The sequence below is a fragment of the Platichthys flesus genome, chromosome 3 (assembly GCF_949316205.1).
Source record: "Platichthys flesus chromosome 3, fPlaFle2.1, whole genome shotgun sequence".
Lineage (NCBI taxonomy): Eukaryota > Metazoa > Chordata > Actinopteri > Pleuronectiformes > Pleuronectidae > Platichthys > Platichthys flesus.
In genome coordinates, this window is record NC_084947.1 from 1,272,600 (window position 1) to 1,284,054 (window position 11,455).

The window sequence follows — 11,455 nt, forward strand, 5'->3', positions numbered from 1 at the left end:
TGGTGTGTTAACTTGTATTTTGTCACATCCTGATTGTGTGTTGTTTTAACTCTGTGTGATTGTGTAGAAAGATTTCCACACTTTTTAAGAGCAAACACGTCTCAGTAAGAATAAATTCATCTTTTCACGATTCACCATCTGATCAATATTTGGGCTGAGACCATGTGATGGATCTGATTGGTTGTGGGCGGTTTATGATAAACACCAGAGAGAGACTCAGGAGGTTTTACTCTGTGGTGAAGAACAATGCCAGCGCAGCTCCCAGATCTGTTAGTGGATGTGAGTCCTTCTGCCGCTGCCTCACAGAAAGCTCCAGGTAAAGATTGAAGTCAACACATTAAAGATTCATCTGGAGCTCGGCCACTTCATGTCCACAGAGGACGTCTGGTTATTTCAGGACTTTCAGATTCTCCTCATCCGACTGAAACCCTGAAAAGTTTAAGTTCTGAGGAGCTCTTCTAGTATGAGGTACATATTAAATATGAATATGAGCCTTGAGGAATAAAGTTGTAATATGAAAATAAAATTGTAACCTCAACAAGAATTAAGTTGCAATATTAACGATATAAAAGTCTTAATTTAACGATATGAACATAAAATCGTAACATGGGACTGAAGTTGTTACTTAAGACAACATTCCCAATATTAAAAGAATGAAGTAGCAATACTATGAGAATATAGTAATAATATGAGAATGAAGTGGTAATATAACAAGATTAAAGTCATAATTTAACAAGTATAAAGTTGTAATTTAGTTTCCGACCCTCGAGTGACATTCAGATCTAAAATGATGCAACTTTTCAAACTGGTTACTGGAAAACATCAGTTTCCAGTGGAATCGTTTCCCCGAGCGAACGTGAAATCTTTCACGGCCTGAGAGTCGAATCTGCAGCTGCTGGTTGTGAAGCAGAAGTCAAACTGGGACGGTTCCTGTTCAGGTCCTCGCTGCTCAGGAGGAACAGTGGAACCCCCCCCCCCGATCGCCCCCTGGTGTCACATTATCCATAATTCATCAGCTTCCTGGTTAACGTCTCTAACGCTTCTTCTCTGAGGTCTTATTTTTAAACTGTGCTCTCTGCCTGAGTGAGGTGAAGCTGACCTCCAGAGCTGAACGATGAAGACTCCAGAGCTGAACGATGAAGACTCCAGAGCTGAACGATGAAGACTGTGACAGTGACTCAGCGGTTTCTGTCCCGTCGGCCCGGAGGCAGAACTTGAATTCAAGCCGACGCGTCGACACTGAAGTCGCTGATTCAATGAATAATTGAGTTCTGAGGTTCTTGAAAGAATTGAACGTGTGAGTTGAAACGGGGGCGGGGGGGGTCACGAGGTCACGGTAACTTCAGACATGAAGCAGTTCACATAATGTTCAGACACGGTGTCAATAGGTTTAACTGCACAGTTCAAAACAACAGACTGAGAATATACAGTTACTTAAAGGTTTTACTTTATTTCCCTCTTGATCAATAAAGTATCCAATCAAGTTATTTATATGTTTGACAATTCTTGTTTGATAATGTTTGAATTAGATCCTGGCAGATACATGTAAAACAAATTGTGTGTATGTGTTTTATCTTTATTTAATTCATCTGTTAAAATCAGCAGTGAAAGTTTGTGCTGTTCTCAAATGTTGTTATAAAACCTTATGAAATGTGAAGCTGCTGTTCAGGATCCTGTTCAGGAGTTTTTAAAAGAACTCGTTCACAAGGATAATAGAGGTTTGTGAGATCGCTGTGACCTTTGACCTCTGATTTCTCATCAGGTCATTACTGAGTCAATCTGAACATTTCTATCAAAAGAAGAAATTCCTTCACATTAACTGAATTCACCTCCAAACTGTCAGAATGACAGAAAAGTTGTTTATGAATACTTTCAGTTATCACCACTGGTTATTTCTAATAGAAACCAGGTGATCATCATAGTTTCTCCTCTGAGCTTCATGTCCTCGACCTGAAGCTTCTCTACTGCAAATTAAAACTGTTCCTTAAACACAGACTGGTGAAATGTTCCATTGGCTGATTTCCAGCCACAGGTTTTAGTGTCCGAGCTGAAATAACTGTTTTCTTAAAGTCTGTCCTTGCTCAGGTCTCAGTTCATTCTCCTCACGAGGACACACCTCCTGTATTTCTGTCCCTGAGACGTCTCAGGACCTGACGAGGACATTGTCTTTATGTTTGTTGGACAGTTCAGAGCCGAGCATAAGAACGACCGTTAAAGTGAAGCCGGGGTTTCTGCCAAACTCAAACTCATCAAGACTTAAGTTTGAGTTTTAAAGAATTAGTTTTCCAAGTTACGTCTAGTTTCAGAGCGACAGTTAAACTTTAATAGACAGAAACAGATGTTATCAAAACAGAGTTCATTAGAATCATGGACAGTGGATTTATGTCAATTTAATTTATTCATATAACTCATTGGTTTTTGTTTTGAACGTGTGTTGGTAATGTTGTGTTTCTCTCGTCCTGTGTGTTAGTTTGAAGTCCGTCCTCTAGAGCAACTCTTCAGAGACACTGAGGCAGTGACTCAGAGTCAATCCTCTTTCTTCTAATGTCATAATTAATATTTATATTGTTAGTGAAGACGTCTCTCAGCTGATCCACTGATATATGGACGGCTGATGAATGGATCGAAGTGTGTGAGTCCCATGTGGACGAGTCGTCTCCACAACCACCAGAAGATCTTTGATAGAGACGCCTGTTCCCATCGGGATTAATGAGCTCCAACATGGAGGTCGAGTCTTCATCATGTCTTCATCACGTCTTCATCACAAACATGAACGTAGCAGCGGCTTCACTTCTTCTGACAAACAGAATCCACCGGCTCCAGGTGGCAGCTCCTCCTCAGGTCAACCTGTCCCAGAATGCATTGGGCTTCGGTGACGAGTCGTCATCAGAGAGGTAACGACGCACGTGACGCCAATCATGGAGATTCTCTTCGTCATAGATATTTATAAAGTCTAGATGTCTCGGCCAGCAGAGTCGAACATCCGCACATGGCGGCCATCTTGCCACAGGCAGCTCGCCCACCCATAACATTGTGTTGTAGTGGTACGTACTTTTTAAATAACCATAACTTACCAAATTCTCAACCAATTTTTAAACGATTCGGTTTGTTACAAACGTCAGAGATGTAGTTATGACACTGCATACTTATGAATAATTATGTTATTTTCCAAAAAATAGAGTAATGTACAAGATTTCCCTTAACAAATATACATCAAGATTTTTTTTTATTTATTTATTTATTTTTATTTAAAAAGTACATGTACCACTACCAACACAATGTTATGGGTGGGCAAGCTTCCTGTGGCAAGATGGCCGCCATGTGCGGACGTTCGACTCCGTTGACCGGAAACGTGGATGAGACATCTAGCCTTTATATATCTATGCTCTTCGTCCTCAAAAGGGGGGCGGAGCTTAAACTGGGACACAGAGTCACTTGTTATTTTGGGACTGAGAGACCCCCAGAGGCCAAGTCACATATTGTCTGTTTGAAGTCCTGAAGAGAAACGTGTCCATCGTCAAATCTGACAAAACAAACAATAAAAGACTTTGAATATAATCTCCCACAGACGTTATAAATCATTGTTATTCTCTAAACTGTGAATGACATCATCGCTCTGCACGGAGACGTTCCCTCCAGAGCTGAAGCTAACGTCCGTCCTTCAGTGCCATGGTCCCTGAGGGACAAACTGTGTCCTCTCTCATACACAGAGAGCGTTTCACTGGGATCCTTGTGGGAGTAATGGAGATCACTTGTTACTTGTTAAGACTGGAAATTAATCAGCCGTCGTGGAAGAGAAGGCAGCCGGTGACGCCCCCTCCATCGACCCCCCCCCCCCCCCCCTCCGCTGAGGGCAAAGGGTTCGTCAGAGCTGTTGAATCTGAAACATTTATGATGCTCCACCGTCCTCAGAGAGATGATGAGCCACAGGAGCTCTCCCCGATCAGGAGAAGCTCCGGTGGATCACAGGCTCCTGTTTGCAGCTGAAAGCTTTTAACTGAGTTTCTGAATCTGATTACGACACAAACGATGTATTAATTCTGCTAATATGAAGTTTAATATTTGTGATAAAAGCTTTTCATGAAAGGGATTAAAGTAGATTCACAGACCTTCGGGGTTATGAAGCCAAATGGGGGGGGGGGGGGTGGTTCGGCTTAATAGTTTTTTATATGTGTTCAAGGAAAAATTCCACAAATATTAAATCATATATTATTTATATATGGGGAGATATAAATATAGAGAGAGATGTTGAGCAGAGACGAGACCTTTGGGACAAAAGTTCATTAAAACCACTCAGATAGGTGAGATGATTGGCTGATGCAGTTAGGAGGAGGAGGAGCCAGGGGGGTGACCACGCCCACAGACAAACAGGAAGAGAGAGAACACAGGAAACAAAGAAAGAAGGAAACAGAAGAAACTGATGAAAAACCAGAAGCTCAGGAGATTTTCTGCTTCTGGTTTCAACAAAGGGATTTTTTTTAATTGTCTGTAGAAGCTTCAAACGTGATGTTCCAGACACGTGAGGCTCCAGGAGACCAGAGGACCATGATGCAGCAGGGACATAACACAGAGACAAAAGACGAGGCACAAGAAAGCAGAAGGAAACTTCCCCACGTGCACGTCCAGGTTTCTGAGATGTCTGCTGTCGTGAGATTGCATCACCGGCTTCCACTGGATTCCATGTTCTACTGTTGTGGTCACGTGATGTTCAGATTCTTTGTCACCTCCCACATCTTCTCTGCTGAGATGAGATCCTCTCATCCGATAAAGAAGTGTCATGTTTGTTTTGTCCATAAAGAAATAGATCATTATATTAAAACGTGTTTTTCCAGCTCTGATCCAAGCCCCGCCCTGACCCCCCCCCCCCCCCCCCTATCAGCCCCTGGTGGTGATTTCAGGTCTAAATCAGATTTCCATCAGCTGACGTCTTCTCACCTGTTTCCTCCAGAGAGACGACGGCTCCGTCTCCTGAAGCTGCTGAGATGTGGTGACATCACTCTCCTGCCCTCTCATTGGACGCAGCGCCTGTCGCTCGTTCACGATGACCTCGCTGCCCGGCGGCTTCGGGAGAGGGGGGGGTTGGGGGTGCAGTCATGGCGACAGTGGATGCTGAGCGCTGCCACGACTTCGTGTGGGCGGAGTCTGGACGAGGATGACATCACTCAGAGAGACGAGAGGAAAACAACATCTCCCTCAGATCCTGTTCCTCTGCATCACATCACGATTCATGAGCTGAAGGAAACTGGATCAGAACCTGTTTGTCTCCACAGACGCATAGTTTGATATAAAAAGGTTTAAACTGTTAATTAATTTGTTTCCTGATATATTTAAAACGATTTTCTGTTTCTTTCCCAGAAGGATTTTCTGTGACTGTGATTGTGTTAATTCATCAAGTGAAGACAAAATATCTTAATATTAAAGAAAATCCCCGAAGCTTTTATCATAAAATCTGGGAGCCAAAGGGAAGCAAACAAATAACACAGATTAAAATGGTGGAAAAAAAAAATCAAAACACTATTCACAATGAATACAAAAAACTAAAATTAAATTATTTATTTGTTTATATTGGGAACTTTGGGTTTAATGAAGTTTACAGAATAAAACTGTTTTATCACAGTTACAGTTAGGTACTGGTTTTCACTTGTGTTGTTTTTTAACATCATATTCACTTCGACCATTTCAACAAAGAGACAAGCTGCTGTTTTGATGATGTGAGCCCCCCCCCATCCCCCTGTCCCCCCCCTCTCCTCCTCTCAGTCTGTGACTCACCCTCATGATGACCAGCTCCTCCCTCAGATGACATCAGGACTCCTGAAATAGCTGCAGCATCGAGGAAGCTTCTAGTTCAGACTTCACCTCCATCTGAGCGAGGGGGGGGGGGGGGGGGGGGGGTAATTGAGGAGGAGGGATAAGGGAGGAGGAGGGAGAAGGAGGAGGGAGGGAGGACGGGGCTGGAAAAGAAAACAGAGAAGATGATGAAGTGACAGAGCAACAAGTCAGTTAAGGTCACTTCCTGTTTCAGATCAGAATCAACTCCGAAAGCAAACTAGACTCCTCTTCTGGACTGTGACCCCTGTGACTCCTCCTCTTCAGACTGTGACTCCTCCTCTCTGGATTGTGACCCCTGTGACTCCTCCTCTTCAGACTGTGACTCCTCCTCTCTGGATTGTATCCCCCGTGACTCCTCCTCTTTAGACTGTGACTCCTCCTTTCTGGACTGTGACCCCTGTGACCCCCTCCTCTTTATACTGTGACTCCTTCTCTCTGGACTGTGACCCCTGTGACTCCTCCTCTTTAGACTGTGACTCCTCCTGTCTGGACTGTGACCCCTGTGACTCCTCCTCTCTATACTGTGACTCCTCCTCTTCAGACTGTGACTCCTCCTCTCTGGATTGTATCCCCCGTGACTCCTCCTCTTTAGACTGTGACTCCTCCTTTCTGGACTGTGACCCCTGTGACCCCCTCCTCTTTATACTGTGACTCCTTCTCTCTGGACTGTGACCCCTGTGACCCCCTCCTCTTTAGACTGTGACTCCTCCTGTCTGGACTGTGACCCCTGTGACTCCTCCTCTCTATACTGTGACTCCTCCTCTCTGGAATGTGACCCCTGTGACTCCTCCTCTTTATACTGTGACTCCTCCTCTCTGGACTGTGACCCCTGTGACTCCTCCTCTTTAGACTGTGACTCATCCTCTCTAGACTGTGACTCCTCCTCGTTAAACTGGGACTCCTCCTCTGGACTGTGACTCCTGTGACTCCTCTCTGGACTGTGACTCCTCTCTGGACTGTGACTTCTCCTCGTTAAACTGTGACTCCTCCTCTGGACTCCTCCTCTTTAGACTGTGACTCCTCCTCTTTAGACTGTGACTCCTCCTCTTTAGACTGTGACCCCTGTGACACCTCCTCTCTGGACTGTGACTCCTCCTCATTAAACTGTGACTCCTCCTCTCTGGACTGTGACTCCTCCTCTTTAGACAGTGACTCATGTGACTCCTCCTCTTTAGACTGTGACTCCTGTGACTCCTCCTCTTTAGACTGTGACTCATGTGACTCCCGCTCTCTGGACTGTGACTCCTCCTCTATATGATCAAAAGGGTAGTTAAGAGTCTTACAAGTCTTACTGCTTTACTCAAAGATGATCTGACGAGTTAAAGGTCACAAGCAATGCGTGAAGTGAACACACACGCACGCACGCACACGCACAAACACACACACACACACACTGCTCTGGTTCTCATGTCGTTGTGTGTAACATCCAGAGGAAGTCGACTCAAACCTAACCTGCTCGTGTTTGTGTGTCTGTTTCAAGACAACATGTTGTGTGGAAATGCATCTGTTTGGTCAGTTTGTGTCATCAGGTCTCATGGTGTTTTACATGGAGAGATTGTGTGTGTGTGTTTGTGTTCATTTTCTGTTTTGCAGAACTTGTGTCTCTTGTGGTTTCTTTTGTGTTTTCATTTCGTGTGTCTTTCTCTTAATTTTGTCGCCTTGTGGTCGGTTTGTATTTTGTTTCTCTTTCTCTCTGTAGTTAATTTTCTGTTTTCTAGTCTTCTTGCGTCTCTTTGTGTTTTTTTTCATATCATATTGTTTGTGGTGATTTTCATTTTCCTCTAACTCGTCTGCCCGGTGACGTGAAACCATCTTTTACAGAAACATCTCTCCCAGCATGAGAAACTCTTAAATCACAGAAAAGCTCAAAGTTTGTTCTGAGAGGAAAAAACCAACCAGCCTCAGAATGTCGACTGGATCCTATCGACCAGTTTCCTGTTTGTCAGACCTCAGTGTGTAAAGAGCTGAAATCATCAGTGTGAGGCGGATGTTTGTCGTTATCAAGGATTGTGGGTGATTCAGACTCTAGAACATGACGTCTGCCTCTACACAGCTTCCTCTCAGTGTGAAGTAACAAACTGTGTGTGAGGCCAGTTTGTGAATAACTGGATCATCTCCTCCTTTCCTTTTGGTTCTGTGGTTGTTGTGGTTTCACAGATGCTTGAAGAGCGGTCGAGCAACTCAAGGCCGTGAAGCACGACCATCACACTCTAATCACATGCCTGATTGGCCGAGCTGACGGCCAATCAGGCTCCAGTGATGATTTTTTATTTATCTATATTTACAGATGTTTCATCATCACGTTCGTGTGAGTGTGAACGAACGGTTTGAGAGATGAATGTTTAAATGTTCCACAGACACTGAGGAATTAACAGGTGGATTATAATGAAAAGGCTTTTGTGTTTCTGCTTGTTGACACCGAGTGTGTTTATTCCTTTATTCACACACACACACACACACACACACACACACACACACACACACACACACACACACACACACACACACACACACACACACACACACACACACACACACACACACACACACACACACACACACACACACACACACACACACACACACACACACACACACACACACACACACACACACACACACACACACACGCACACGCACACACACAGACGAGTTCTTTTCACAGAACATAAATTAATATTCATGTTTCTCTTGGACTCGTGGCAGCTGCAGGTTCATCAAATCTTCACACTGGTTCATCAGGTGGGAGACAGATATTTGTACAACCAGTTTGATTTTTATCTGGATTTGAGACACTTTGTTAAACTTGACCTGACAAACAGGTGAGAGCTGCGTGGCCCTGAAGCGCTCAGGAGTCACGCTGGCACCAGGATCATTTACTTTATTAAAGCGAAGGCCTGGTATATACTAATAATAATAAGATAATATAATATATAACCTTTGGCACTGTAACATTATTTTTAGCATTATTCCAAACAGTCAGAGGTTCGGTGAAGAGGACGCGAGGAGGCAACACGACTCCTGAGCTTTACAGTAATTAGACGGAGGCACCGAGTGAATCTCATGTTTCTTCTCATCTGTAATAATAATAATAATAAATCATCTTCAGCCTCCGTCACCGTTCATCACATTCACACACTCATCACCACGACCACAGTCCCACACCTGTTCCTGTTTCTCAAACCTTCACATCCTGTTTTATTGTTCTTACCACGTAGAGAATCTTTATTATTAGATTTGTATTATTGCTTTCGAAATTCACATCCCTCTGAAAACTCCATAAAAATGCAAAAATATTTCACAAACACAACTTGATGCCATTGAAAATTTATTGTGATATCTGATAGTTTACATTAGAGTGAAAACAGACGTGTGACATGGCTTCACTAATACAGAATGCAAAGCAATGTAGTCAAATAAAAAGCAGAGAGTATTTTTGTTTTAAAATTTAGGAAAGAAATCATAATAATAATAAAACAGGCACGACATATAGCCATTATAAATACAACATGCGTCAGACCTCACACTGTGGACACTCGTGTCCCTGTGGTTCCTCGGGTCCACGTCACAGAGCTCAACACGCCGGTGTCACAAGGAAACAACACAAAGTAAACATCAGCAGCAGGTTTCTACATGTGAGCAGCACACGTTCCACAGAAACACAAGCGCTTCTCCTCGTGGATTTGGTTTGAGGGTGGAGTCTGCAGAGCGGCGCCCGGCGTCTTCACTTCCTGTCGCCGGACACACAACGCGTTCCGTAGAACCTGGGTCGTATTTGGTAAACACCGGAGTGACACTGGCTCTTTGTTGGTCCGACTTATTGTGACTGATTGAAGGGAGAGAACAGGGGCTCTGCTGCTGGGGCACAGGCGACCAGTACCCCCCCCCGTAATGTATTTAAAGCAGACGTCTGCTAGCATGATCCAGAGATCTGTTGTTGGGCCCCTGCTGGCAACAACTATAAGTAGCAATTACATGTTTTAAATCATAATTCATATGGTACCAGCTTCTTATGTTTTAATATCAGTGTTTTTAATGATAATACATTTAATATTCTTGTATTTTCAGAATGCAACTTTGGGCCTTTTCTGCCACATTGTACAACGACCTGTCAATCACAAATCGTTGACGGACATGTTCATAATGCATCTGATACAGTAAATAATAGTTGTTGCAGGATTGAGGACCAGTCATCGTGTAAAAATTGTGATTAATCCAATTCTTTTAGGTCCCAGAAAAAAGGTCTAATCCGAATTTTTGACCTGAACCCAAAACGCTTCGTCCCAGTTCAGGAGCCGTGATCTTTGAGGGCCCTCGAAAGAGAGCGCCTCCTAGAGGCCACGCTGAGCCGGGACGTTCACATGTCTCGTGAAGGGAGCTGAGGGACAAAGTGTGAACTTCATCCGTTGAATCACTCGACTCGATCGTCTGATGTGATCGAGTCGATCGGGAGAAGCTGCTGAATCGAGACATCTTGTCCTTTTCTTGAGTGACAAGAAGAAAACTTCAGCGAGTTTTCACGAAATGTATTTTACCAGTTTAACAGCACTGATGACGCTTCGAGGTCAAAGGTCCCAAAGGTTACGGTCGAACAAAGAGCGCCTGAATGCACCATGTAAACACCGGGGTGGGGGTTTTGGCTTTTGAAAAGAAAAGAGTAGAATTAGTTTGACATGTCTCGAACTGGTGAAATGGCAGCCGCTCCTCGACTGGGACGAAGCGACTGAGGTCACGAGTCAACGGAACCAGAACGTCCATCAAACAAAGTGTTGAGGGAAAAACCTGCAGGACAATGAGCAAGTTCTGAAGAAGTACAATCAGATATCCACAGCCAGCGTTTCTCAAAGCTCTAGAAGGGGGGGGGGGGTTCTGTAAAGGCTGCGACACGGTGGGAGATTCCAGCTCGCCCTGGCCACGGCTCAGCAGAGACCTCAACCTCCAACGGGCTCGAACCACCGAGCTACAACAAACCAGCCAAACAAACACCGGGGATAAATCTCCTCCAAACAAACTCCAACCCGACTCCGACGGCGCGGAGCACCGGGAGAGAGAGTGACCCGAACAGCTGTGAGAGAAAAAACACAAACAACAGGACCGATCAAAAAAGAAAACGTCCAAACTAAACAGACGGAGAAAAGAGAGAGAGAAATAAAACAAATCGGAGGAAAAGGAACCAAACATTCGCTTTGGTGTGCCGGCGTGCACGTGGGCTAATACACACGCACACACACACAGACACACACAGCCAGAGGTACAGTGAACAAAAGTGCTTCAAGTTGGGGAAGTAAGAGAACTAACCCGGTAGAAATACATATAAAACCTTAAATATTACTTTATATACAAAAACTGTAACAGGGCCAATGACTCAGCTGTTTATCTTCAAGTAGGTTTCACTGCATTGTCTTTGTTTTCAGGATTAAAGGTGATATGACCGACCTCGCCGGCAAAGTAATCAATCACTGCTGATTCTTAAATCTGTCCCTGTCCATCGCAGACGACAAGCCCCGCCCCCTCAGCGGCCGAACGCCTCCATCTTCGCCCGGAGATTTAATAAACTGAATATTCATCTGTGTCTGAATCTGAACATAGAAAATATATATATACTTGTGTCTGTTGACCCAGGGTT